The sequence below is a fragment of the Leopardus geoffroyi genome, chromosome D2 (genome assembly GCF_018350155.1).
Source record: "Leopardus geoffroyi isolate Oge1 chromosome D2, O.geoffroyi_Oge1_pat1.0, whole genome shotgun sequence".
Taxonomy (NCBI): Eukaryota; Metazoa; Chordata; class Mammalia; order Carnivora; family Felidae; genus Leopardus; species Leopardus geoffroyi.
Window position 1 is genome coordinate 9,614,842 of NC_059334.1, and position 27,119 is coordinate 9,641,960.

The 27,119-nt window shown below is 40.3% G+C and overlaps 1 protein-coding gene across 3 annotated transcripts in view; it reads right to left on the reverse strand.

Moving 5' to 3' along the window:
• CHRM3 (cholinergic receptor muscarinic 3) overlaps nt 1-27,119 on the reverse strand; it is a 527,319-nt gene that overhangs the window by 350,162 nt on the left and 150,038 nt on the right. The window lies entirely within an intron of this gene.

Here is a 27,119-nt window from a genome sequence, read left to right on the forward strand (position 1 = left end):
CAGGTGCCCCCCAAGACTAACTCTTGATGGACTGTCAGGGTGGGCCGGTGTGGACTGCTCTCAGATATGATGACAGCAGGGAAGTCCTGGCATTTTGCAACGAGTGTTAGATCAGGAGACAAGAGATGAGACCCAGCCTCCACCACTCACCGAACCTCTAACTAGGTAGGAGTCATTCTAGGGGGTGGTGGTGACCTGGAGTGGAAGACGAGGTGAAGAATGTTAACGCTCTGGTGAAGGGTTATATGAAAACTGTGTTCAGAAAGGAGAAAGTTAAAAGAAGGACAAGATTAATATATCTATAAAATGGGGATTTCAGCTCAGAGATATGCTTTGAGCAAAACTCAGAGACATTGTTTAGAAGAGAACAGGACAATTACAGAAGGAGGAGATTTAACGGGGGACTGCGGGCCAGGAAAAGGAGATCCTCGGCCAGAAGAGCTCTTACCCACAGGAGAATTAAAGCAGATAAAAAGCATGGTTTATGGGGACCTCTACTGCATTGCTCTATGAGATTACAGGCTTTGACAAGCTACTGTTTTCAATATAGGTTATGTGCATTTAATATAATTTTGTTCTTACCCAGTAACTCTTCCCTACATAGTAAAATCATTAAAGGACTTTAGCAATCACTTGGGGGAAGAATATGGCTTAGAGAAGAGAATTTCTGGGACATGCCAGAAAGCCACGGCCAAGTTTTGGCCCTGGGATGTATCGGTGTTAAATTAATCAGAGTAATTTTCTATAGAGAATGTTTTCTTGATGATATTTCAATATAATATTACCCAGAAGCCTCATCTTTTTGAGTTTCATCTCACAGAAGGCACTTAGCAAAACTGCCTGACTAGCTCATCAGCACAACGCTGGAAGGGGGAAAGCAGAGATTGGAAGGGAAAAGGGAAAGTGAAGTCCAATGTTGGGAGAAATTGGCAGTGAAGGGTAGTCAGAGAAGGGATGCCGGACAAGACAAATCTGGTAATGAAAAGAGATACAGAGAAGAAGAAAAAGTATGGGGAGGGGGAATCTGTGCTCTATATGCCCGTGGAGTAGTGAGGATCGCGTCAAAGCCCTCAGAATGCCAGAGAACCCCCGGAAACCTGGCAGGAATGGGAGGGGTAAGCACCACCTGTTAAGCGAAGCAGAAGGTAAGAATGTTCTGGAGAAGAAAGAGTATTGGAAGTGAAAGGTAAACTCAAAGGGGATATGAAGAATCACAGACAAGGAAGGGCTCAGTATAAAGTATGCCAGCTTGTTACTCTCTCTGTATTTCGCATGTTTTGGGTAGTCCTTAACAACATGATTTCATTTCTCTTAAATAAAAATAGTTACTGTAAAGGAAATATGAAACAATGGATATGGGTATGTCGCAAACATCCCAGATCACATCCATTAAAGGAATGGTATTCATTGTCACTACTTAGTGACCAGGGGCACAGCAGGACATCAAAACGATGCATAAAAATCAAACAATTCTTGAGAAGAAAGATTTGATGTATTAAGTACCTAATGGAAATAGAAGGCTTCATTTAAATAAACTGGTTTACAAGAGCAGTGTAGACAAATAAAAATGGATGAATTTGCCCATTGCTGATGATGACTAAGTATGATGCATGCTGGCTGAAAAACACGTATATTCTCCTGATACAACTTTATACTGAATTAGGAAATCTCATTCAACATGACCTTCGTCAACATCACATTTCTAACAATAATTTACTGATATACTGTCTAGAAATGATAAGCTTCTACATTTCAGACAGAAAATTAGCAGTATCTCTGATCCACCTAAGAGTCTGGAAGACAGGACTGAATTTATGAAAAGCTTATTCGTTGGGATCTCTTCTCCACTTCATCAAGATGGTCCAGGATCTTCAGCAGTCACTGTGGGAGTCCCCAAGGGCTCAGAATCATTCTGGGTAAAGGAACCTTACCCCCAGCCCCTGTACCTGTACTCCTGCACACACAAGTCTAAGTCCCAGGTGGCAACTTGCAGGAGATTTGGTCACAAAATGGCTAATCATACAGCCTTAGGTCAAATCCCAGTTAAAATGCAAAACGCTGTAACCTCCGTATAGGGTGCTTGTAAAAATAATTTGACATTATATGTAAGTTACTTTGCATGCCTGGCACATAATACTTTTATAATTAAATGGTGGCTGACGGGACATACTGGCTGAGCCAGGGCTAGGGAAAAGAAGTTCAAGAAGTCAGCCCTGTTGCAATGCATTGCTCAGTATGGAGAGGTTGAATTCTAGTGGGAAGAAAGGTGCTATTGCCCAATGCCCACATATCTACATGTATTTATGAATTTATGTATTAGTGCACTGATTACTTTCAAGAGAAAGGTAACTGGAGCTTTGGCCACTTCCATTTGGAGTTGAGCATTTTTGAGACCTCTCTGATGGCCTGAGATTGCCCTGACAGAGCAGGAGAGAGTAAGGGATTGCGGTAGATGGAAATCATGGAGAATAAAAGAAGTCTGAAGCAGAAGGGGCCACAGGGAATGTTACCATGGGAAGGGACAACTGATGGTGACCTGGTCTTCACCCAGCCACCCCCAAACGGGCATGTGTCCATGGTGGTTCCTAGGGATGTAATGGAGGACGTGTCTCTGAGGTTTCTCTGTACCAAAGAGCAGGGTTCCCAGATGCTCTGAAATTTCACGGTCATGTGCCTCAGTGTCGATCTTAATTCGTTCTGGTGCAGGGCAAGGGCATGCCTCTTCAAACTGGAGACTCTCCGAGTGCCTGGGTGGCTCAATCTGTTAAGTGTCCAACTTTGGCTCAGGTCATGATCTCATGGTTTATGAGTTCGAGCCCCACATTGGGCTCCATGCTAACAGTACGAAGTCTGCTTGGGATTCTCTCCCATCCTCCCCCACTAACGTGTTTTTTTTTTTCTCTCTCTCAAAATTAGAAAGAAAGAAAGAAAGAAAGAAAGAAAGAAAGAAAGAAAGAAAGAAAGAAAGAAAAAAAGAAAGAAAAACTGGAGACTCTTGTCCTTTAGTTTTGAGAAATGTTTTTGCATTGTTTCCTTGTTAAAATTTTTCCCTGCAATTTTCTCTACACTATGTTTCTGGAACACTTCTGTTCGAAGCTTTCCTCAAATAGCTTGTGCTCCCTGGCTGTCTGTCCTTATTAACATGCAAAACCCTAACAAGCTCACCAGAAGGTCTGGTACATAGGGGACGGCTTGTCCACTTCATGGTACAGAGATTTTTAACTGGTGGCCCTTTAATTGTTACGATCTTTAGGTGATTTCTCTGGGTAGAATCGGTATATCCAGAGAAAGGTCCTGCCCTGTTCAGGCAGCTGCTTGTCAACTAGAACTGGGCAGACAAGAGGTTTGGCCCCAGGGTCTCCATTCACTGCAGACTTTTGTGTATATCCCTGAATTTTATCCAGCCCCTGCCCCTGTTGCCATTTTCCGAGTATTATTGGTAGTCATACCTCCTACTATCAGAGAAGATGGAGTTTGGGTTTATTTCTTGTTATTTTGAGTTTATCTTGTTATTTTCTTTATTTAAGATGAGAAGGATTGAAAACATCTTTACTCCATCTCAAAGCTAGAGGTTGCCATAATCTGAATATGCCCTGTTCGTTACAGTGACCTCCAGCTGAGTCACTTACCGCTAAGGTGACCTCCAGCCGAGTCACTTCCCTCCAGAGTGTATTTCGTATTAACCTACCTCACATTTTTGAGCAAACTATATGATTGAAGGGAACATCCTTTATCTGGTTCACCTTTTTTATTTAAAAAGCGCCCTCAACTATCAATTATTGGAAAGAATGAGCCTATCAATGTTTGGCCTCAAGAAAATACAACTGATCTGCAAGTGTTACTAGAGATTCACGAATGCCTGACAAGCTGGCCCTTCACAAATCGCTGTGCCGTTTGACATTGGTAGAAACCCAAAGGAAGTGAAAGGAGGAGGTTTTCCATGTCTGTGTCAGCCCCTCTCCCCTCTCCCGAGGACAGTGGGAGTTTCTGACGTGTCCATTCGAGAAGCGTCCCCCTGACCTCTCTTTCTTTTGTTCTTGTTTTTTTTTAAACGTAAAACATAAATGTCCTCTTTGATTTCCTAGGAAGGTAGCCAATTTTAGACGGATCTTCAGAATTCAGTTAAACTACTGAAATAACACACAGTGGGGGAAATCGTAAACCTACAGAAGTCATCTTAAAATACAAACCTCTTAAGGCTCAAGTGAGCCACCTCTCCGTCCTTCCTCTCTTAATGTTCATATGAACGATTCCACCACCACGGGGGGGGGGGGCACCGGACTCATCCAGCCCTGCCATCTATTTCTGACTGTCAGTATCGGGAAACCCTCTTCAGTACCCACATCAACCAACGTTCCTCTGCTTTGGCTTTGGGATTTGGGATTCTCTCTGATCGCAAAGATGGGAAAAGACAGGTCAAGATGATGTCTTGTTCTGCCTCCTCTCAATTATTCTTTATTTCTCATTAAAATCAGGACTCGTAGTATGAAGGAAAGTAGATTTCTTTTCTTTTAATGTTTAGTTTTATTATTTATTTTGACAGAGAGACAGTGTAAGCAGGGGAGGGGCAGAGAAAGAGGGAGAGAGAGACAGAGAGGGAGGGAGGGAGAGAGAGAATCCCAAGCAGGCTCTGAGCTGTTCATGGAGAACCCGATGTGGGGCTCGAACCCATGAACCATGAGATCATGACCTAAGCAGAAATCAAGAATCAGACACTTAACTGACTGAGCCATCCAGGTGCCCTGGAAAGTGGATTTCTTAAACAACAATGGATACAATCACTTTCCAAAGGCACAGCTTTGACAAACTGATTGAAATCACTAACCTACCGCCAATACATACATGTACTGCCTAATAATCTGCATTACTATCATATTTACATTTTCTTAGTTTAAAATAAGTACAAGGGCCCTTTTGATAGATTTCCACAGCAGCCATCTGAGTTATTACACAATGAGTTAACTGTACCTGTTTGAAGTGTCTCTGAGTATAGAGTCAAAGATCATTAGATCTGAATTTAAGGTTCTTAAAGACCTTACCTGTCATTTCACCTACTAAACCCTGTTTACCACTTTAAAAAAAAAAACCTTACAGGGGCACGTGGGTGGCTCAGTTGGTTAGGTGTCTGACTTCAGCTCAGGTCATGATTTCACTGTTTGTGAGTTTCAGCCCCACATCGGGCTCTGTGCTGACAGCTCAGAGCCTGGAGCCTGCTTTGGATTCTGTGTCTCCCTCTCTGTCTGCCCCTCTTCTGCTCTCTCTCTCTCTCTCTTTCTGTCTCTCAAAAATAAATAAACATGAAAAAAAAAATCCCTACAGAGTTATGGGCTTTTATAGCTACATCTTAGTGCAAACCGAAGCTTACAGAGTAAAGCAAATTTGTTACAATCATATAGCGGGCAGGTGACAAGACTGTTACATTTACATATGTATGTATATACACATTACATATATAAATATTGGAGATAATGACTGTAAATATTAAACCAACGTCTTCCTCGCTTTCTCCTTTCTGTCAAGGGTGCAAAAGGCAAAGAACCCGATTCTCTTTAGCAAGAGGCAATGGGAGCCAGGCCTGATACGTGGAGACCAGACGTATTGGTCTGAATTGCTGAATTCCAGCTGCTCTCATTTAGTTCATCAAGAGCTAAGCAGAGGGGTACTTGGATCCCAGGTACCCCGGGGAGTAGAGAGAACACCCTTATTCCTCCTCAGGGATTAATGATTAGGCTTGTATCCAGAAGAAGTATGTGATCCCAGAAAATCTGCCTTTTGTGGTTCCTAGGGAAGAGTGGAGTAAGAAAGGAGGCTGAGCCAAGAAGAAGAAGGCAGGAGGCTAAGAGTGAGGGGTATTTACTCTCCCATTCTGCTCTTCTCTCTATGTTGTCCATGGGTTGGGAGGGCAGGTTAAAGAAGAGAGCTAAAGCAAAGCAAAGTAGGGCTTTTGACTCACTTCCTTACCTGGAAAGAGGCTGCCCACACCAGCCTGGGGTACAGTCCCATGAATGGGAATTTGGCAGTCCAGCATGGCTGGGTGGGGGAGACCAGGCAAATTCCATTTCACGGCCTGGCTCGGTTCCTAGAGACGGAGACAGGCTCAGAGGTGGCTGAGGGGCTGCCTGAAGAAGAGCCAGGGCAGGCCAATCAGAGCTGAGTGCCAGCCCAGCTGGAGCCGAAGGGGATAAAGTGAAGACTCCATGCGGGCCTAGGGAGAACCCACCAGCCGGTGCCAGGGAGATGGGGAGTGAGCCAGGGAAAAACAGACCCTGTGCCAAAACAGACCAGCCTCTATGTGACTACTTATCCAGGTTTCATAGATGCCACAGGACAAGTGGGGATGGGGGGGTCAGCATCCTGAAGCCCAAAGCAGACCGCCCCGTGCCCAGAGATGGGCATCACATGCTCCGTGATATAACGGAAGCCCCACATTCACCTTTGCTCACAGAAGTAATCCTCACCAGCGGACAACTTAAAGATCACGTCCCCTAGACAATGGGCAGTATCTAAGGCACTGCTTAAATTATGGCCCCAAAATAAATCCTGAAAATGTTTTAATCAGTAGTTTAGGATTAAAATAAATAAAATGTATTTTTTTCTGCATATCTGCGTTGCATTGAGAATGAAAATTTTAACTACAGCACCAAGAGGATGTCACCAAGTTCTTTACTTAAATTAGAGAGCAATCAGCTTTAATGAGGTCATAGGTAGGCTGGAAGCCCCTAACAGTAGTTCTTAAAAATTTTTTTTAATGTTTATTTATTTCTGAGACAGAGAGAGACAGAGCATGAGTGGCGGAGAGGCAGAGAGAGGGAGACACAGAATCTGAAGCAGGCTCCAGGCTCTGAGCTGTCAGCACAGAGCCAGACGCAGGGCTCAAACTCATGAACTGTCAGATCGTGACCTGAGCCGAAGTCGGATGCTTAACCGACTGAGCCACCCAGGCACCCCAGCAAAGAATTAATTTTAAGTTCCTGAGATACTATGAAATGTCTAACTATAGCACATAATCATCCTAATACAATGATGCTTTCCTTAGAATAAGCTCTTCCAGTCACCCTGGAATAAAGATCTCGATCTAGGTAATTTCACCTTGCACAAATTTGGTACATTTCTGCAGAGACTTTTTAATCTATCATTGTGAATGCATTCGCATCGGACACAATTCGTATTTGTATTTAGTGAAAGGGATCGTATTTGTTACCAAGTGCAGTCGCGCTTTTTGGGGACCTTCCTTCTCTGACCGCGTCTCTGACACCAGACCCTTACTGTTCCGTAAGCAAGGAGCCCGGCTTGCTCTGAAGAGCCTGAAACGTCCTAACTGAATCATCAACATTTCTCTGTGAAATGTGGGTCAAGTGGGAGCAAACTAGACTCCTCAAAGTACCCTGCAAATCCACACTCCTAGGAGAAATGTTCATGTCCCACGAGGAATTCATGTCCCATTGTATTTGACAGCAATTTAGAATTAAAAGTAAATAATCTGGGACCAACGAATCCTTCAAGTTAATAAACATCCACAGAAGAACTCGGATTAAAAGGAACTGAAACCAGGCATCCAAGTAAAGATGAACAACTCTGATGCAAAAGATAGAGTGTGTTTTAATAAACAGCTTCCCTTTCCATTAGCAGGTATAATTGCTGCCACTTAGGGAACTCATATGTCTCTTCGAGCTCTTATTACTATGATAAATCGCTAGTGAAATGCATTCCAAAGTGAGTAATGTCTTGCTGGACATTGGTAATTCACTTAAGCTAATTAACATAATAACAGATACGATGACCTAACCTCCGGATTCACGTTATTATCTATAGCTCGGTCTGCTCTGGCAGACACAATGCTGAATCAAAATCAAAGATGCTTGGAATGAAAACAGTGTTTGGCGAAGGTGGTGTTTCAACATATATCATTTTCTCAGTGGGACGTGCTATAAAAACAAGACCAGATCAGAGCTGTTATGTTGTCTTCTTAATTCCTTTACCGTGATCACAAATTGCCTGAATGTGAGGAGACTGTCACTGGAAAACAGAACAAGAAAAAGGGAGAGTTAACCACCTAACTGTGGAATTTAAAAACGGCCTAACGGCAGGTATTCTAATCTACTTCTAATATACATCACCGAGGACCAGTAAGGCAAAATGGGTCGAGGAACTTTGGGAAATAAATTTCTAATAGATGAAATAAATGTGACTCGAACATTTAAAACTTGATTTCTATCATATTTAATTGGCACAGAACAACAGAGCTTTATGGCATGACCTCAGTAATTGAGAACAGATGAAGTACGGGGGGTAAAAAATACTTTGGGTACAAAGCTAGTTTTTTTTTCACCCTATTACAGCTATGATAGCTTTGATTAGTTTTATTTACCTGAAAGTTCTAGTTAACAACTACATTTTAATATATTCCACAGACTACATTAGATTTAAAGCTACTTGAGAATCGGAAACTCCATGTCTCAGCCTGTAGTAGATAAATCATGCCTCCCTTTATTACAGAGATGTCAGGCCCTAATCCCTGGACCCTGCAAATGTGACCTTATTTGGAAAAAGAGTCTCTGCAGATGTGATTAAGTCAAGGATCTTGAGATGCGGAGATTATCCTGGATTATCTAGGTGAGTCCTGAATGTGTTACATGTGTTAAGAGGAAGGCCACACGAGATCTGACCCATTTGGAAGAAGAGGTGATGTGAAGATCCAGACAGAGATAAGAGTGATGTGGCAACAAGCCAAGGAATGCCTGCAGCCACCAGAAACTGGAAGAGTCAAGAATTCTCCCCCAGAGCCTCCCATGGGGGATGAAACCTTACCACCATCTTGATTTTGGACATATGTCCTTCACAACTATGAGAGAATAAACAAGTTGGTGGTAATTTTTTTACGCTGGCATTACGAAACTAATACACAGAATTTGATTTTTGTCGCCCACAACCCAAATAAAATCTAGCGTCAAGAAGACAACAACTCCAGTGAAAAATGCATTTTGTTACTTAAAAATATAGTTGCGGTGGCTAACTACTGCAATAGAACCGTATATCCTAAGATATATATATATATATATATATATATATATATATATTTCATATATTCATCTTATAACTGAAAGTTTGTACCTTTTAACCAACCCTTTCCTAGTATCCCCCTCCCCCAGCCCCTAATAAGGAAATATTTTTTATTCTTTTGTTGTTGTTGTGGGAGAGAGGGGCAGGGAATTCATAAAGAGATTCCACTCAAATCTTTTGGAATCATTTTAAAAAATATAATCCTACCTATAGCTTATTAGTTGCATTAAAATATTTTTCCAAATACATTTTTACATTGTCTGATTTATATGTTTCCTTCAGTCCTTGTGTCTTTGGGATTCCAACTCCTCATTATACCAGTCCTAATATTTCTTTATTTGGAACAATTAAGTGCAGTTCTATAAAATGTTAGGTCTCTGGATCGTTTTCTCAATGGTTAGCTAAAATACTCATTATTCTGTAAAACTGATTCTAAGTGTTGAGTTCAATACAGAACACTTTCTATGAATGACATAAGCAGAGAGTTCTTTCCTCTTTATGCTATTCGAAAAATCTCCATTCTAGTATAATTTCTGAGTAACTAAAATTAGAAATACATGCATTGTCTCATTAAAGAGTCCCCCAAATGGCTAAGAACTGAGCTTCTAAAACTCATTTTTTTGCTATTAAAGTTTTACAGAAATCTGTTAGAGGAAAAGGCAGCATGCTTTTTGAACGATTTCCTGTCCTTGTTCCAGGGCTCATGAAAAAAAGGAACGCTTTAGATAAACCAGCTGCTGGATTGCCTAGAATAGTAAATTACTCTAACACTCCTATTTGATGTGATCCTGTCACACTTTTTTTTTTTTTCCAGCAGGATTTCCTCATTTTTCACAACTATTTGTTTCTACTTTAAATTAGCTTCCTACAAATAGCCTCTTGTCAAATGTGTACTGAGCAATCTGCACAGAGTTACCATAAATAAAGACACTCTAGTCCACAATGCCCACCTCCCTTTCATTAAAGTGTTGCCTCCTCCCTGCCTTGAGACAGATCACTTCTATAGTATAAAAACTTCAAATTCTGCGAACCCATCTGGAATTCTTCATGATTATTGAATTATACTGTGAAATGTTTGGGATTAAAAAAGAACAAAAATGAAAAGGTCATTCATATATCTGAAGAACTAGTCTAAAAGTAATTCGGCCTCTTCCTTTTTTTTAATTTTTATTTTTAGCTTAAGCCATTCTTAACTCTTCTCATTTTATTTACCCAAACATTCGTTATGTCAGTGACATTCTGAGGGCTCCTTAGAAGTTAGGTATCTGGGGAACTTGAACAATTGCATGCACACGCCACACTGACCTCATCTTCCTGATTTGAACTAAGCCATCTCTGTGATGATCTGCTTATTCTTAGAAACAAATAAATATTCATAATTTTGATTATATCATCTGAGAGAAAGAGTTTGCACCTGGATGGATCCCTTCCTGGTTTCTTATATGTCGCTCCACGCCAACCTTGGAGGAAAGGACATCTTAACCTTCATAGGAAGGAAGGCAAATCTCTGCGCCTGTAAGCATGTCTAGAATATGACAGAAATCTCATCGGCACCAATTCTGATGACATGATTTTATTAATGCGTAAATAAAAGGTTTGCTGAACTCTCCAACAGCAGCTTACCATTTCTTTGCTTATATAAATGATGGATTCCAGTTACTTCCAGGTCTCTACCTGTGAAATTTCCCTTTATGTAGTAAAACAGATATGTGAGTCTGTGGAAATCTCCTAAAGGAATGACACCTGTTTCTTTAAAAAATGTTCTGAATAAAGCACTAATATCCAGAATCCACACTACAACTTAACGGTTATGGCTCAGAAAGCTTGTGTGGTGATGGATATAAACCTTTATGTTTATGATGTTGCATTAACACTTCAGACTTTGGCATCAGCCAGACTTGGGTACAGATTTAAACTATACAACCTGTTAGTTTCCATGAACCATAATCGCTCAGAGAACATCTCTTCATATGAAAATTTAAAAAAAGGGATAATATCTATTTTCTAGGGTTACTATGAGGGTCAAATATTTGACTTAAGTGTAAATACTTCAATGAAAAACAGCAAGTATATGGTCCCTAACAGACTCTCAATAAATGTCTCCCCATTTGCTTTATCCTTTCCTTCCGGAAGTCTTCAGATTGGATCAGAAGCCTGGATTGGGTCAGAAGTGAGTGGGCTTCAAATGAGAAAGATTTCCAAACTTCTTTGGGCCCCATTAGCAGACACTAATGTGAAAATGAAAACCATTGGTTAAATGCTGTGCACTGAGCTGGCAAAACAATATTATTCATGCAGTGTTGGATGGGGAAGGCGGTGTGGTAAATTTAGCCCTGCCACATAATGGGCGGGGACTAAAGACTGAGACGCAAAAGGTTAAGAAAAAATTTTTTGACTGAGAAATTCTATTTAATACAAATTCTAGTAGTAAATCTTCATGGATTTATTTGTTCACTTGGTAAATATTTAGTCTCCTCCACACAGCACTATTCTTGGTTCTGGGGATAGAGTTGGGAGTAAGACCGAGTTTTCTCTCTGCTTCCACAGAGCTTACATTCTAATGAGTGGATGTATGATAAACAAACACAGGAGTATTTAAGAAATAATGTACATACACAGGAAACAAAATGTGCAGGTCTGTTGGAGGCCTTCTTTCCTACTCGTTGGGCAGGAAGCCACTGAGGGCAACGGCATGTCTGCTGAATCCTGAACAAAAAGGAAGAGGCAGCGGGAGTGTGAAGGGAAGGGATTTTCTACGAGGCAGAAAGAAGCCAGTAGACAAAGCGGGAAAGAGGAAGAAGGTGGTGAAAGACGAGGGAAAGCACGCCTGGTGAGGCTCACATGGGGTCCCGGCAGCTGTGGAAGGGAGTCTGGATTTTATCTGGGAATAGCGAAAGCCCCTGCACGATTGCGAGCGAAGGAGAGATGTGACAGGGGCCAAGAGTGGGCTCAGGGGGAGCTGATGGGAAGTGCCAGGTACCAGCTCAGGTGAGGCCAGACGGCCTCGGCAGTGCTGGAGGAGAGCACATCCGGGATGTGTTATGAAGGCTGATTTAATAAAACGTACTGGTGGATTACATGTGGGAAATGAAGAAAGAAGAAAAATAACACCTAGGCTTTGCCTGGTTCTCCTGGGGAAGAAGTAACGTTTGGGGGCCCCTGGGTGGCTCAGTCAGTTACGTGTCCAACTCTCGATTTCGACTCGGGTCACAATCTCACAGGTCAGGAGATCGGGCCTCCCATCTGGATCCATGCTGACAGTGTGGAGCCTGCTTGGGATTCTGTCTCTCTCAGCCCCTCCTATGATCGTGGGCATTCTCTTTCTCTCTCTCAAAATACATAAATAAACTTAAAAAAAAAAAAAAAAAAGCAGTAAAGTTTGAAAAGGGAAACAAGACATTGTGGAGAAGCATGTTTGAGGTGGAATGGGGGAAAATCCATAGTCCAATTCTGCACATGTTAATTTATCACTAACTATCTATTAGGCCCTCACGTGATGATGGCATGTTTGTTACATAGGAATGTATTGTTATGCTACTAAGAGGAAAAAGGGAGGAGTTTTGTAATCCCACCGGTTCTGTAAAAGTATGTAAACTTTAGAAGTCTAGAATACAAAAAATATTTGAAGAGTTACTTTGTAGTTTTTCAGTGGTAAGGTTTGAGGTGTTTTATATTACTTTTTGTATCTCTTTTTATATTTTTTACATTTTCTATTTTTATATTTTATAAAATCTGGAAGAAATAAGGACCATAAAAACTTCAGTTAGCCTATGAGTTACAAGAAAACAGCAGAATATATTAAAGAAAGATTTCGCAAAACCAGTTTAACGGTATTTCATTTCCTAACATTACTATAAATTTATTAATTGAGAAGTAGCATATTGATATATTTTCTAATTAATGTGCTTATATAATGGTATTGTTTAAAATTTTGTTTTTACAACACAAAACATTTCTCTGTATCTTTTCCCTATTCTTTGTATACATAAATTTTTGGTCCCAGAGAATTGTTGCACACCAGTTAATACACTTCACCATTTGTATCTTTTCTTACAAATAAATGGTATATAGTTAGTCTATCCATCACTCTTAAATCTACTTGGAAAAACAAATTGTGACATCCATTGCTATTCATTCCAAAACAAAAAGGCCATGAAATGTTTTGTTTCCCCTTAACGGTTGATTTGGATGAAGCATGGGAAATGATCAATTGTGTGATCAATTGTGTGAGCTCTGCAATGACAAAAAAGGGGGAAAGTGTGCATAAGACATTTCATAGTCATTGGGACAATGTTATATATATTTATAATTATAGAATCAATGCAATATTTTCCCTTACTAAACATATCCTATCATGGCCAGTGAAATGTAACAAGGTAATCAATTCATGCACAAGAAATGCTGATTAGCTTCCTGCAACTAACAGGAATGTCTTCTTTACTAAATTAAACCAATCAGTGTTCTGTCTTGAAATTCTTCCTCACTTTCCCTGAAGTCTTATGAAGAAAATATTATACTTAAAGCAATCGGCCCCTCAGAATTAGATGTTTAAATCTGATGCGGTGGTTAAACGGTCAGTTGTCGACGTTCAATGAAAAAAAATTTGACTATAATAAAACAATCAGGGAAAATGTGTTGTATAACACTGTTCAAGATGAAGGGTAAGGTCAAGAGTAAGCTGAAACCCAAGATTTGATTTTAAATTCTAGTGTTGAAATAAGTATTTGTGCCCACATTGGAACATTACTTTAGGATACACACTGTAAAAGCATAAACTGGTGAATCCATGTAAGATGATCTTAACCCAAGTCCAGAGTATCAATGGAATAACGTGAATAATGGAGACATATTGCTTTGCTTATATGACCTTTTCAAAGATTATAAAAGTCATAGATGGGGTGCTTGGGTGGCTCAGTTGGTTAAGCATCCAACTCTTGATTTCAGCTCAGGTCATGATCTCACAGTCCACAGATTTGAGCCCCACATCGGGCTCCATGCTGTCGGTGCAGAGCCTGCTTAGGATTCTCTCTCTCTCTCTCTCTCTCTGTCTCTCTCTCTCTCCTCCTCCCCTACTTGCATTGCCTCTGACTCTCTCAAAATAAAGAAATAAATTAAAAAAAAAAACTCACAGATATAGGGAAAGTGATGGAGAATGGCTATGGTGAATATTATTTTGTGCCATACTTACGAGTCTAGCAAGAATCTGTGTCAGTGGTATAGTGGGAGTGAGAGGATAAGGAAGGCCGTACCAGTAAAAGAGGACTGGCAAATATCTGCAATGATTCTGGCACAAGAGTTCACTCAGCCCATATTCCCTGAGCATCCTTCTAGTGTTCCGCACTGTGACAGCTTCTATCTCTGGTCACAAAGGGAAACTGGCAATACGTGTGCAAGAGAAGCTCCGAGTCTAATCAGGGATAGGAAGACGAACATATAGACATTGAGGGATTTCAGTTTCGTAAATAGTAAGTAATGGCAGAGAAGCTGACTCAGGTGACTCGGAATTCTTACATAAGGCAAAAAACCTGAACCAATATGTTAATGGATGTGTAGGCATTTTCCAGGCATAATAGAAGGTGAAGGCATTGTAGGCAAGGAGAGCATGGGCGAGCCCGATGGTCCAGTCACACAAAAGATTTTAACGTGCTTAATAGCTGAGAATACCGACCTGAGTTCAAATGTTAGGTGTAGAAGTGGGTAGGGCTGGATATGTTTGGAGAATTTCCTGAAGTCACATATTGGAGGGCCTCTTATTCTCACTGAAATGTGTCTGGATTTTAATCTCAAGGCAAAGGGAATGTGGCTATGGGAAATGTTTATGCAAAGAGTGAAATATTCAGGTTTGTGTGTTAGAAAAGATTCCAACGGCAAGAGCAATGGCATACCAGAAGGGAGTCAAATAGACTATTGCAATGTTTACTGTAATAGCTTAGGTATAAAATCACAGGGCCAAATAGTAGTCCTGACAAGGTAAAGAATAGGATTGTTTTAAAGGATATTAGGTGATAGAATCATCTGGATTGATCACTCATTTTGATTAAAGAGGCCGGGGAACTTAGAAAATGACTCAGAAATTCCACTGGGTAACTGCATGGTTGGTGGTGATTACCACTGGTCATAATAGGGATTAAAGGAGGAAAAGGAGGGTGGGATTAAAAACTAAATTCACACTTGGGACTTACAAAATCGTAACTGCTTTTTTTTTTTTTAATTTTTTTTAACGTTTATTTATTTTTGAGACAAAGAGAGACAGAGCATGAACAGGGGAGGGTCAGAGAGAGGGAGACACAGAATCTGAAACAGGCTCCAGGCTCTGAGCTGTCAGCACAGAGCCCGATGCGGGGCTTGAACTCACGGACTGCGAGATCATGACCTGAGCCGAAGTCGGCTACTTAACCGACTGAGCCACCCAGGCGCCCCAAAATCGTAACTGCTTTTAAGAATGCCAGTAACTTGGGGCGCCTGGGTGGCGCAGTCGGTTAAGCGTCCGACTTCAGCCAGGTCACGATCTCGCGGTCCGTGAGTTCGAGCCCCGCGTCAGGCTCTGGGCTGATGGCTCAGAGCCTGGAGCCTGCTTCCGATTCTGTGTCTCCCTCTCTCTCTGCCCCTCCCCCGTTCATGCTCTGTCTCTCTGTGTCCCAAAAATAAATAAACGTTGAAAAAAAAAAATTAAAAAAAAAAAAAAAAAAAAAAGAATGCCAGTAACTCATTATTTCAAACAACATTACGACATCACTCCAGTGATCTCTATACTAAGTGTTGGCTATCATGACAGAGATACTGAGGAACTAAGGAGCTGTCTACACTGACAAAAAAAAGAGTTAATAAAATGAAAATTTTGAAAATGTATGAGTTAGAAAAGACAAATTAAGAAGACAGAACTAAGAAGAGAGGGGAGGGGATTAGATAAATAACAGGGGTTTTCTAACTTTTTTTTTCCACTGTGACCCCCAATAATAAACACATTGTACCCTTGACCTGGCACATATACATACAGATATAAATGAAACAAAGACTTTATAGAAAGTCATTATGGGATACACTCTGACACTTTTTCCTTTGCTGTGTTGCATTTTAAAATGCTGGTGGCAATCTACCAACCTGATTTTATGATTGATTCGCAGGTCAGCCTTGAAGTATGAGCAAGGCTGACAGAGAACTCAGATGGAAAGACCAGTTTTGTTCAGCAGCTAGCTGAACAAAGAAGTTTTAGTGTTAGAAGAGATGAGATTGAGTTGCCTTTCTCATTAGCAGGCAACAGAGAATCTGAACAAAGGGAGAGGGCTCTCTCCACTAATTAAGTGGCTTTTCCTTAATCTGCACAGCCCCTGAGGATCTCCTAGCCCAAGGCATAAATGAAAGAATGAGATTAAAGTCCATGATCCAATTACTTTTTAAAGTTAAAAAAAAAAAAAATAAACACCTTTAGTAATATAGTCTGAGCTTGTAGCCGATCTCTTAAAGAAACTGAAAAGCAGGGGCATCATTCGATTCAACTAACATTTATTTGCTTCCTCCTATGAGCCCCACTTGGTGTGAATTTCCCCCTGAGAGTTACAACAAAACTGAAAAAAACAACCTGGAACTCCTTCTACACAATGAGTTTTTCCTTGTCTTGGGCTTACTAGTTGTATCTTGCAACTTATCTTACATATCTCCTCCCCGAGGAAGCTGGAGACACATCTCCAGCTTAAGGAAGACTGATGTTTCTATAACGTGTCTAATGTATTTTAATAGACAAATGCTAGGAGTATGAGACACTGAAATGCAGCTTTAATTACTCTCCTTATTAGACTCCTACACTTTGCAGGCTGTTAGCACACAGGATGGGAACTTGATGATCATCGCTTTGTCAACAATTGTCACTTTGGCGGAAATTCTTTGGTTTTGCTCTCTATACGGAGTAGTAGGGAAAAGGCAAAATAGCACTGATGAACTACTCATGGCCCTCCACCTCGGCACTGTTTTTGCCCCATCGTCTAAAAGCCATTAGACATTACCATTTGACTACATTATTTTTTAATCTAGGTTATTTTAAAGAGCTAAATTTAAAAATGCACTCTCAAGAATGGCTGCAAAGTCTTATGTAGCACTTTTTGCATCAAGCATTGATTTTCACATCAGTGGCATGAGAGTTAAGTGATCTGGAGTTGGGAGAGTCACCAAAACCACGTATTCAGAAAACCTAGAAAGTAGACTAAGTTGTCAAACATGCAACTGGGCTTCATGCAAAGAAAAGAAATATTTTTTTTTAAATGAATGCAGTTATGATGTTTATCATCTCCCCCAAGAGGAATGGGCTATTTTATTTATCACTGCAATCTAAGTAAACAGAGTTTAGTATCTACTTACTTGCTGAGCTTAAGAGGTCATTATATGGCATCCAAAAATCACTAAAAATCTCTGACTCACTTTCCTGTTGGAAAGCTGGTTCAGCATAGTGCATGGCTGCCACTTTACCCATTTTTTTTTTATTTTTCCTTTTGTCACCAGCTCTACATCAGATACTACATTTTTTTTTAATTTTTTTAATGTTTTATTTATTTTTGACAGAGAGAGAGAGAGAGAGAGAGAGAGCGAGCATGAGCCGGGAAGGGTCAGAGAGAGAGGGAGACACAGAATCTGAAGCAGGCTCCAGGCTCTGAGCTGTCAGCACAGAGCCCGACGCGGGGCTCGAACTCACAGACCGAGAGATCATGACCTGAGCTGAAGTCAGATGCTCAACCAACTGAGCCACCCAGGCGCCCCCAGATACTACATTTCTAATTAGGTGATGGATATCAATCAATGAATGGTTCTGGTTCTATACCCAACTTCCAATGGATTAGGTGATACAAGGGCAACACATCCATGCCACTCCGTGCTTCAGCAGAGAAAGAACTTGAACTTCGACCGAAGTTCCAAAACACTGGAATTGCTTCTCTTCTCTCTGTTATTTTTTCCCTTTTGGGCCTCATGGTGTGCAAGCTATCTGTCCCCCTCAGTCGCTTTTAGCCACTCTCGGTGTAATCTGATGATGTACACAATAGTCTTGAAGTTTTCTCCTTTAGGTTCTGGAGCACCTACAAAATTATCTTACAGTGAGTAAAGAAAACAAGGCAGAAAACACATGAATCATTTTCCAACAAAAACTGAGATAGATTATCAAAATTTTCGTTTCTGGAAGCAATCAAAATAGGAAGTTTTGGTGAGTAAGAATTTCCAAGTTTGTAATCTAAAATTATGCTTTGGAGGGGCGTCTGGGTGGTTCAGTCGGTTGAGCGTCCGACCTCGGCTCAGGTCATGATCTCACGGTTCATGGGTTCAGGTCCCACATCGGGTTCTGCGCTGACAGCTCAGAGCCTGGAACCTACTTTGGATTCTGTGTCTCCCTCTGTCTCTGCTCCTCCCCCACTCACACTCTTTCTCTCTCTCAAAAATAAATAAACAGGGGCACCTGGGTGGCTCAGTTGGTTAAGCATCCAACTTCAGCTCAGGTCATGATCCCACAGTTTGTGGGTTCGAGCCCTGTGTCGGGCTGTGTGCTAACAGCTCAGAGCCTGGAGCCTGCTTCAGATTCTGTGTCTCCCTTTCTCTCTGCTCCTCCCCCACTCATGCTCTGACTCTCTCTCTCTCTCAGAAAGAAATAAACATTAAAATTTTTTTTAAAAAATAAATAAACATTATAAACAAATAAATAAAATTATGCTTTGAAGAAAGTTTCTGCTGGTACAAAAAGCAACTGCTTTTATGTAAGCTTAAATTCATTACTATTTGTATATACATATATTTAATGATCTATGTCACTATAGAAAAGGACTTTATATATATGTATACACACACACACACACACACACACACTCTACTCTCGTCCTCCATGCCTCCTGCTCACCAGTGGCTACCTGGAAAAACTACGAGGACAAGGATTTTGTCTGTTGTTCACAGCGGCAGGCAGGGCCTGCTGCATAGAAGGAGGTCTAGAAATATTTGCTGAATGAATAAACAGAATACCTCAGTTCCCCAGCTTCAAATATTTAACTAGTGTCATGTAGGGCATGATTTTCTTTCCAGATAGTTTAATCCCCTCGAATTTTAAATGACTTCAAAATATTATAATTATCTCCTTTATTTAAAAGCAAGTGTTTCTTCAAAATTCTCTCTGCTTCCCAAGCTTATTTTATTGTATTTTTTTTATTCCATTTAGGTGTTGCTTGCTGGGGTTAACAGATCCGCTGAATGCGCATCTAAGGGACAGTAAAACACTGTTAATATCTCTCCATCAGAGAGCGAGAGGCAGCATATGACATGAATCCACAAAATTCTTTTCAAGCATAACTGAGCTGAAAAGAGGGAATTAATGTGAAAGCATTTGGTGAGGTGACTGGTGTACAGAAGACAGTTGTTGAGAATAAGAATTTTAGTCTGAATTTTGTGGGAGCAATTAATTATAGTATGAAACACATGTTGATTTCATGGCACTTACACTGACTGTTAATATGAAAAAAAAAAAAAAAAAAGACATAAGAAAGCATGTTGAATAAGGATGTCGTTGAACTTTGCGGATAAACTGTCCAGTCTTAAAAATGCATTTCTGATGCATTTTCCTGGAAGACACCTGCTTGTATCTGTTACTGAAGACATGACTGAAATAACTGCAGATTCTCATTTTTATTCATATCGGTTGCTGCAGAAGGATAGAAGGGGAAATCTTTAATTATAATTTTATAAGCTATTGATTCTCCAGGATATGAGAGAAGCATGGCTCAAAACCCGAAGCACATTATATTTTCAACACTAATTTTATTTTAAAAATCAAATTAGTTTTCTAATTTCATAAGATATGATATGCCTCCATACATACGTGCCCCCTTGTAGGGATGAGGCTGTTACAAATTTAGGTTATGTAAGTATGGATGTGAATCAGTGGGGTACAGGGTACAGTACTCATCTCCTTTGTGAAAGGAAGATGATGAGGCCATTGTTGCAGAGTTTCGTGAGGATGACACAATGATGTGACACAATAGGAGACCAAAGCCTACTGCACAGTTACTAGCTCAGTACGTGGTAGTCATCACTGTCATTGCCAAGTTTCACCACACGACTGTAAGTTCATTAGCTAAAAAGAATGTCAGGAAATAGTCACTAAGATAGTCGAATCTTCAAATACATAAAATAAAGACTTAAAAAGTTACCAGGAAACAATCTCGAAACTTTTCAAGTGTTGCCTCTGGGAATAACAACAACAACAACAAAATAAAAACCCCTACTTCTTCCCATAATACGTTATTCTTGGCATACGATGCTCTACTTATTGGAGCACACCAAAGCTTTAATATTGTGATTACCCGAGCCCTATATTTCTACATTAGTCGTATATTTCTGCTTACGCAACTGGATGAATATTCATCACTCCTACATTAGTCCTGTATTTCTGCTTACACAACTGGATGAATATTCTTGATACATGATTCATTCAAACATTATCCCTTTTTGCCAGAAGCATGTCAATCTAAAATAGCTCATGCACTGAAAACTGTCAGCCCATTTTCCTCTCTGAAATACGTCTTTACTGGCTCCATGCCTTCCGCTTACCTATCTACAGCCATCTGTGAAAGCTCAATGGCTTAAGATACAGTGTGTCACAATTCTACGTTAGCCTGTAGTGACTCCTCTGTGGAAGACTGATGTACACGAAGTAACAAAGATGAATGTCGAGTGTGAAAATACTAGTTTAGCGGATCGGACGATCTTCCCTGTGAACATGGTACTATTCAAGTATAAATATTAAACTAAACAATTGTAAGTCCACCACTGTGTCGTATACGGCCACCAAAGTTAAGTTTCAGATAGAACTTCACGCGGCTACATCATGAGGGTTTCGTTTATTGACTTGGAGGGAATTTTTTGGTTTGGTTGTTTTTCTCTGTATTTCTTCAAAAACAGCTCAAACCTATAGGAATGTTGACTTACACAATATATACATTCCACCTTTCCCCACTCAGATTAATAGTAGGTATCTTGCATGGTTTCCATGGGTAAACTATGTTAAAATATCTTACACATTTTAATATATTTTATAATGAATTGAACAAAATCAATTTTAAATATATGTAATAATTACTATAATAAAACAAAACCTTAAGAACTCTTTAATGTTTTTTTATATATTAGTAAACTATTAATTAATCTATTAATTCCTTAATTAACATATAAATAATTTCTTACATATTAACTTACATGGAAAAAATCATTTCCATCTCAGTCAAGAAAAGGTCAAATAATTCTCATTATTGTTGAAATGCTGTTCTAAAAATAATACATTTAATAGTAAACCCATAAGGAAGTTAGTAGAATCAGTTTTACATTTTCAAAAGTGTGTTCTGTTTTTCTAAAAGTGTTAAAAATGATACAAATCTCATAATATGCTAAAAGTTGCCAGTTTTCATTTTTCTGGTTATACTTTTTGCAGATCTATATATAATATATAATATTGTAATATATAATATAAAATTATATGATGTATAATATATTATAATATAAAATTATATATATATGTGTATATATATACTTTTTAATGTTTTATTTTATTTTTTGAGAGACAGAGAGAGACAGAGTACGAGCAGGGGAGGGGCAGTGAAAAAGGGAGACACAGAATCCCAAGCAGGCTCGAGGCTCAGAGCTGTCAGCACAGAGCCCGACGTGGGGCTCGATCTCATGAATCGTGAGATCATGACCTGAGCTCAAGTCGGACGCTGAACCGACTGAGCCACCAGGTGTCCCTGCAGATTTATATTAATAACAATTTGAAGTAATATCCATATTGAATAACATTTCGTAGAAATCTTTTGATGTGGCAAATGCAATTATTGCCTCTTCAGGCTGAGGACAGAGAATGGTGTTGTTTCTACCATTAATTTAATCAGGAATTAGTTGTCGAGCACTAGACCCCGGACATAAGAGACTGAGTAAGACGAGGAATGCCCTCAACAAGACTGCAACGGGGTAGATGGACACTTGTTAGAGACTGACTGTGGACCTCTCACCCAAAACTCAGACGTCACATGCAAATGTCCAGTGTGGTGGCATGTGGAGGGGGGCGGGGTCTTTGGGGAGGTGATTAAGTCATGAGGGTGAAGCCCTCATGAATGGGATTATAGTTACACAAGAATACGTGGGAAACATATAAAAGGTGCCCCAGAAAACTCCTTTGCCTCTTCCACCATGTGAGGACACGGAAAACATGGCTTTCTAAAGAGCAGACCCTTACCCTACATGAAGTCTGCTGGTGCCTTGATCTCAGAGTGCCCAGGGTCCAGAACAGTGAGGAATAAATTTCTGTTGTTCATAAGCCACTCGGTTGATGGTGAAATGGAAGCCAAGTACTGCAGAAGAAGTGAAGAATGTGGTCTCTCACTAGGGCGCGTCCGCAGTACAGAGGTGGAAGGACAGCAGGGGACGGTCAACTTTAAGAGGAGGATGGGGGTAGCTTTCACAGACGGCAGCGAATGCCAAATGAGTCTGGAAGGAAGAACTGCAGTCTGATGGACGGCGAGCATGAGGAGATGGCGACGGGCAGGTGAGACGGGGGTGCCTTCGGGTGGGCGGTCAGCGCAGAGGCTGAGATCTGAAGCCGACAAAAGAGAGGGGGCCTCATCCACATCTGGGGGCGTCTGCGGCTCATCTGAGGCTACTTCTGGTCACTGGGCAGCAGACGCTCGCTGTTCACGAGCTCCTCTTCCGCCTGTCCTGCCGCCCATCCGGCTCACCCGCAACCGCTCCGATCTTCTCCCGCTCCCTGCCATGAGTGTGTTACACTTACAGTCACAATCTCTTCTTGAAAGTCCCGCCGAGACAGATTTCGTTTCACGTCTGTCTCCGAACGACGGCCGACTTTAGTTCTGGACGCCCCCCACCTCTTCCAAACTCTGGCCCTGTGACAGGGAATGAAATGTCTCTTGGTTTTCAGAGACACGATTTGATGAAGTATTAGCGTGATAACCGACTAGATCAGACCCCTTTAAAAGGACACTTCTAGGGGCGCCTGGGTGGCTCAGTCGGTTGAGAGTCCGACTTTGGCTCAGGTCACGATCTCGCGGTCCGTGAGTTCGAGCCCCGCGTCGGGCTCTGGGCTGATGGCTCAGAGCCTGGAGCCTGTTTCCGATTCTGTGTCTCCCTCTCTCTCTGCCCCTCCCCCGTTCATGCTCTGTCTCTCTCTGTCTCAAAAATAAACATAAAAAAAAAATTAAAAAAATAAAATAAAATAAAAGGACACTTCTAAAGCCACAAATCACTTTTGAGACAAACATTGCAAGTGTGCAATGGCCGCGGCAAGAAGGAGGGCGGAAGGAGGGCAATGTGAGAATCCACTTGTTTGGATGAGCACGACGACTCTGCTTCTTTTTATTATACTCTAACTCCTAATACGAGACTTCAAAACGTGAATGGTGACCATACCGAAGGCCTGAAGCATGCAGCAATGCAGGGCCCTCCGGAAGGAGGTCAGAATGATCAAGGTCATCTCTCACCAAGGGCCCCAAGCAGGGACAGCAAAGCCTATGTCTGCATACATGGACATAAGAATGCACTTCCCCGGGGCGTCTAGGGGGGCTCAGTCGCTTAAGCGTCGGACTTCAGTTCAGGTCATGATCTCACAGTTCGTGGGTTCGAGCCCTGCATCGGGCTCTGGGCTGACAGCTCAGAGCCTGGAGCCCGCTCCGGGTTCTGTGTCTCCCTCTCTCTCTGCCCTTCCCCCACTCACATTCTGTCTCTCTCTGTCTCTCAGAAATGAATAAACATTAAAAAAAAAATGCACTTCCCAAACGTTTACACCCAAAAACCTCCTCTACAACGATGACTGTCCTCATCGTGGGCAAACTCTTAAAGGCTAACGCTACTGCAAAAATAAACAAGAAGAATACAGGCGTGTAGAAAGCAACTGTTGATAATATCACTATCTGAATTCTCAACAAGTCAGGTTAAATTTGCATGTGAAAGAGTCTCTGGGTGGTGATACTGAGGGACAGAGATGAAGTGACCAAGCACTGTCACTGTTCCAGACGGTTTATAATTAACACGTGATGGAAAGAGACTTGGTTTTCTGTTCTGAGTCGTACACAGCAGCCAGCCAATTGGCTCTTGGCTCAGATCACTGCCCCAGATTATCAGCATTTCCCACCTTGGGAACAAATAATGACTCATTTGAAATATACCACCCAGTACAAGCACTGAATTTTGTCCAATGTGCTCCCAGAGGACAATACATTAAGTTTATTTATAACAAGAATAAGTATGCAATATGGTTTAGACGAAATGTTCATGGAAGTGAAAAAGCAAACCGTCCTCCACATCGTTTTGTGACATACATTCTGCATTTCCACCTCTTTCCTCCCCCCCACTTTTTTTTTTTTTTTAGAAAACAAATCATTTTAAATGTGGTAACAGCCCAATCTTTATAACAAAATAAACACTGAGTTGATATTCCCTGATAGGCTTAAAAAAGGCAACAGATTTTTTTTTTTTAATCAGGATACCATATTTAAGTTATGTTTGCATTTTTTAATTTGAGTTAAGTTATTCGTTTGTCTTTTTTGAAATTCTGGATCTCACAAAGTAAATCATATAATTGGGCACATTTCTAAAAGTCCCCTAAATATAACATATGGCAAGAAGGACATTTTCAGAATTGGAGTATCTCTGATTTACATTACTTTAAAAATGCATTCTATAATAATTTGTGACTATATTTTCACAACTCTCGATTCAGGTGTTGGCTACCACTGCTTGCCAGATGTTGTGTTAAATCATCCTAACAAAAGCAGTATGGAGTATTTTTAAATTCTTTCTTTTTTTTTTTTTTTTTCCAGAAACTGAGACTTCGAAAGGTTCAGTAACTACTTTAGCTTCCACCATAACATAATGAACGGTTTTGGACTTAGGGCTTTCTGATTCCAAAATCTGTGGTGGTTACCATAATCCCTCACTCTGTCCAGTGAATAATAACCATAAATATTGATTAGTTACGAAGCATCACACAGCGCTCCTAAGCACTTGACCCTATTAACTCATGTAATCCACACAAAAACCCTATGAGATAATCCTGGGTGCTGATATACAGATGGACACAGAGATGCGGTGACCAAGCACTGTCACTGTTCCAAATGGGTTATAATTAACATGTGACAGAAAGAGACTTGGTTTTCTGTTCTGAGTCATACACAGCAGCCAGGCAATTGGCTCTTGGCTCAGATCACCGCCCCAGATTATCAGTATTTCCCATCTTGGGAACAAATGATGACTCATTTGAAATATACCACCCAGTGCAACCACTGAACTTTGTCCAATGTGAGCCCAGTGGACAATACCTTAAGTTTATTTATAACAGGAATAAGTATACAATATGGTTTAGACAAAATGATCGGGGGAAGTGAAAAGCAAACCGTCCTCCACATCGTTTTGTGACATACATTCTGCCTTTCCACCTCTTTTCTTACTTTCTCTCTCTCTCTTTTTTTAGAAAAAGAAATCATTCTTATTATTAGACCCATTTTACAGATGAGCAAACTAAGGCACAGAGAGGTTAAAGGACCTGTCCAACAGTGCAAAGCTGGAAAATGAAACAACTGGGTTGGCTGCAACCCCATAAATCTGACTTTAGACAGCTCCTCCCCCCCACCCCCACCCCCACTTAGGGACTATGCTACAATATTAGCAAGCGAATATATATTACCTGTTATTAAAGATTTTGTTTCACCTAAATGCGAACACTTTATTCATGTCATAAGCCACTGCCCCTTCAAAAATAATCATATCCAATTCCTGGAGAATAATCTGCAAACCAGTGTCATTGCATGGTCCCGGTTATATAACAACTTTTAAAATTTTAGTGAAAAAGTCTTTTTCCATCTTACTAAATATATTCGTTACGATTCTCATTTTCAATCTTTTAAACACACTAACTGTATTCCATTAGCAAAAAAAGAATGGCTATATGAGGCACTGAAGAGGTTTCGGCAAAAAGGAATTTAATATAGTAAGCTAAATGAACAATGTCTGGTTGAATTTCTCCATTGTCTCTTAATGTCCTGAAATTAAACTGTATACAAAAAGTATCTAATGTATCTTTTCTCCTCCGAGTGTAAATACCCAAACGTAGTCTAATAAAGTGTATCCAGGAGAACAGAAGCAGACATCTAACACCCATAGTTGGTGGGGACTGATGTGCACAGTATGTGTGAGAAACATGGTTGGTTTTGTTTTTTTTCATGTTTCATTTACACATAATTTTCTCCAATATGAGAAATTTATTTGGTTCATGAATTAAAGTTAAGTATGATTTTATCATTTATATTTTGGGTGAATAACACACAAAATATCAAACTGTATTGGCCAATTTAAAAAGCTGAGCACCAAATGTATGGAAGTCCTGAATCATAAATTGTAGACCTGAATTTAATATTACACTGTATGTTAACTAATTAGAATTGAAATTAAAAAAAAAAAAAACTAAAGAAAAAGCAAAGTATGATCACAACTCTTGTCCAACTCCCTCCTTGAAATATTAATCAGCCACAGATAACATCATTTTTATGGGGTTTGTAGTTAAATAATAACTTCACGTTATTATCTCACTGGACCTATAAAGTAATCTTATGAATTAGGTAAAACAGAAATTCTCTCTCATTTTGCAGATGAGGAAACTGATGCCTGGAGACCTGAGGGTCTGGTCGGATGATCCAATTAGGATTTTCTGACACAGTATAATTCCTTTTCCATGACACCATAAATATGACAAGTCAATTACCACATGATACTTGTGTAAGTGGACACATGATCAGGTATCTTGTTAGTTAAAATGGCAATAAAATTGAACCGTTTCAAAACATCACATTAGGTAAAATTTTTTAGGCTTTCACTGCCAGATTTATATGATGATATCAAAGAGCCAAAGGACAGTGAACATTTCCAGTGACATTATTTTTACTCAGTTAAAAGAGAGGTAAAGTTCTATCCTTCTAAACTCTGCTATAGGGATACATATACGCTTCCATACTAATATACACACACATACGCAACAGGTACAT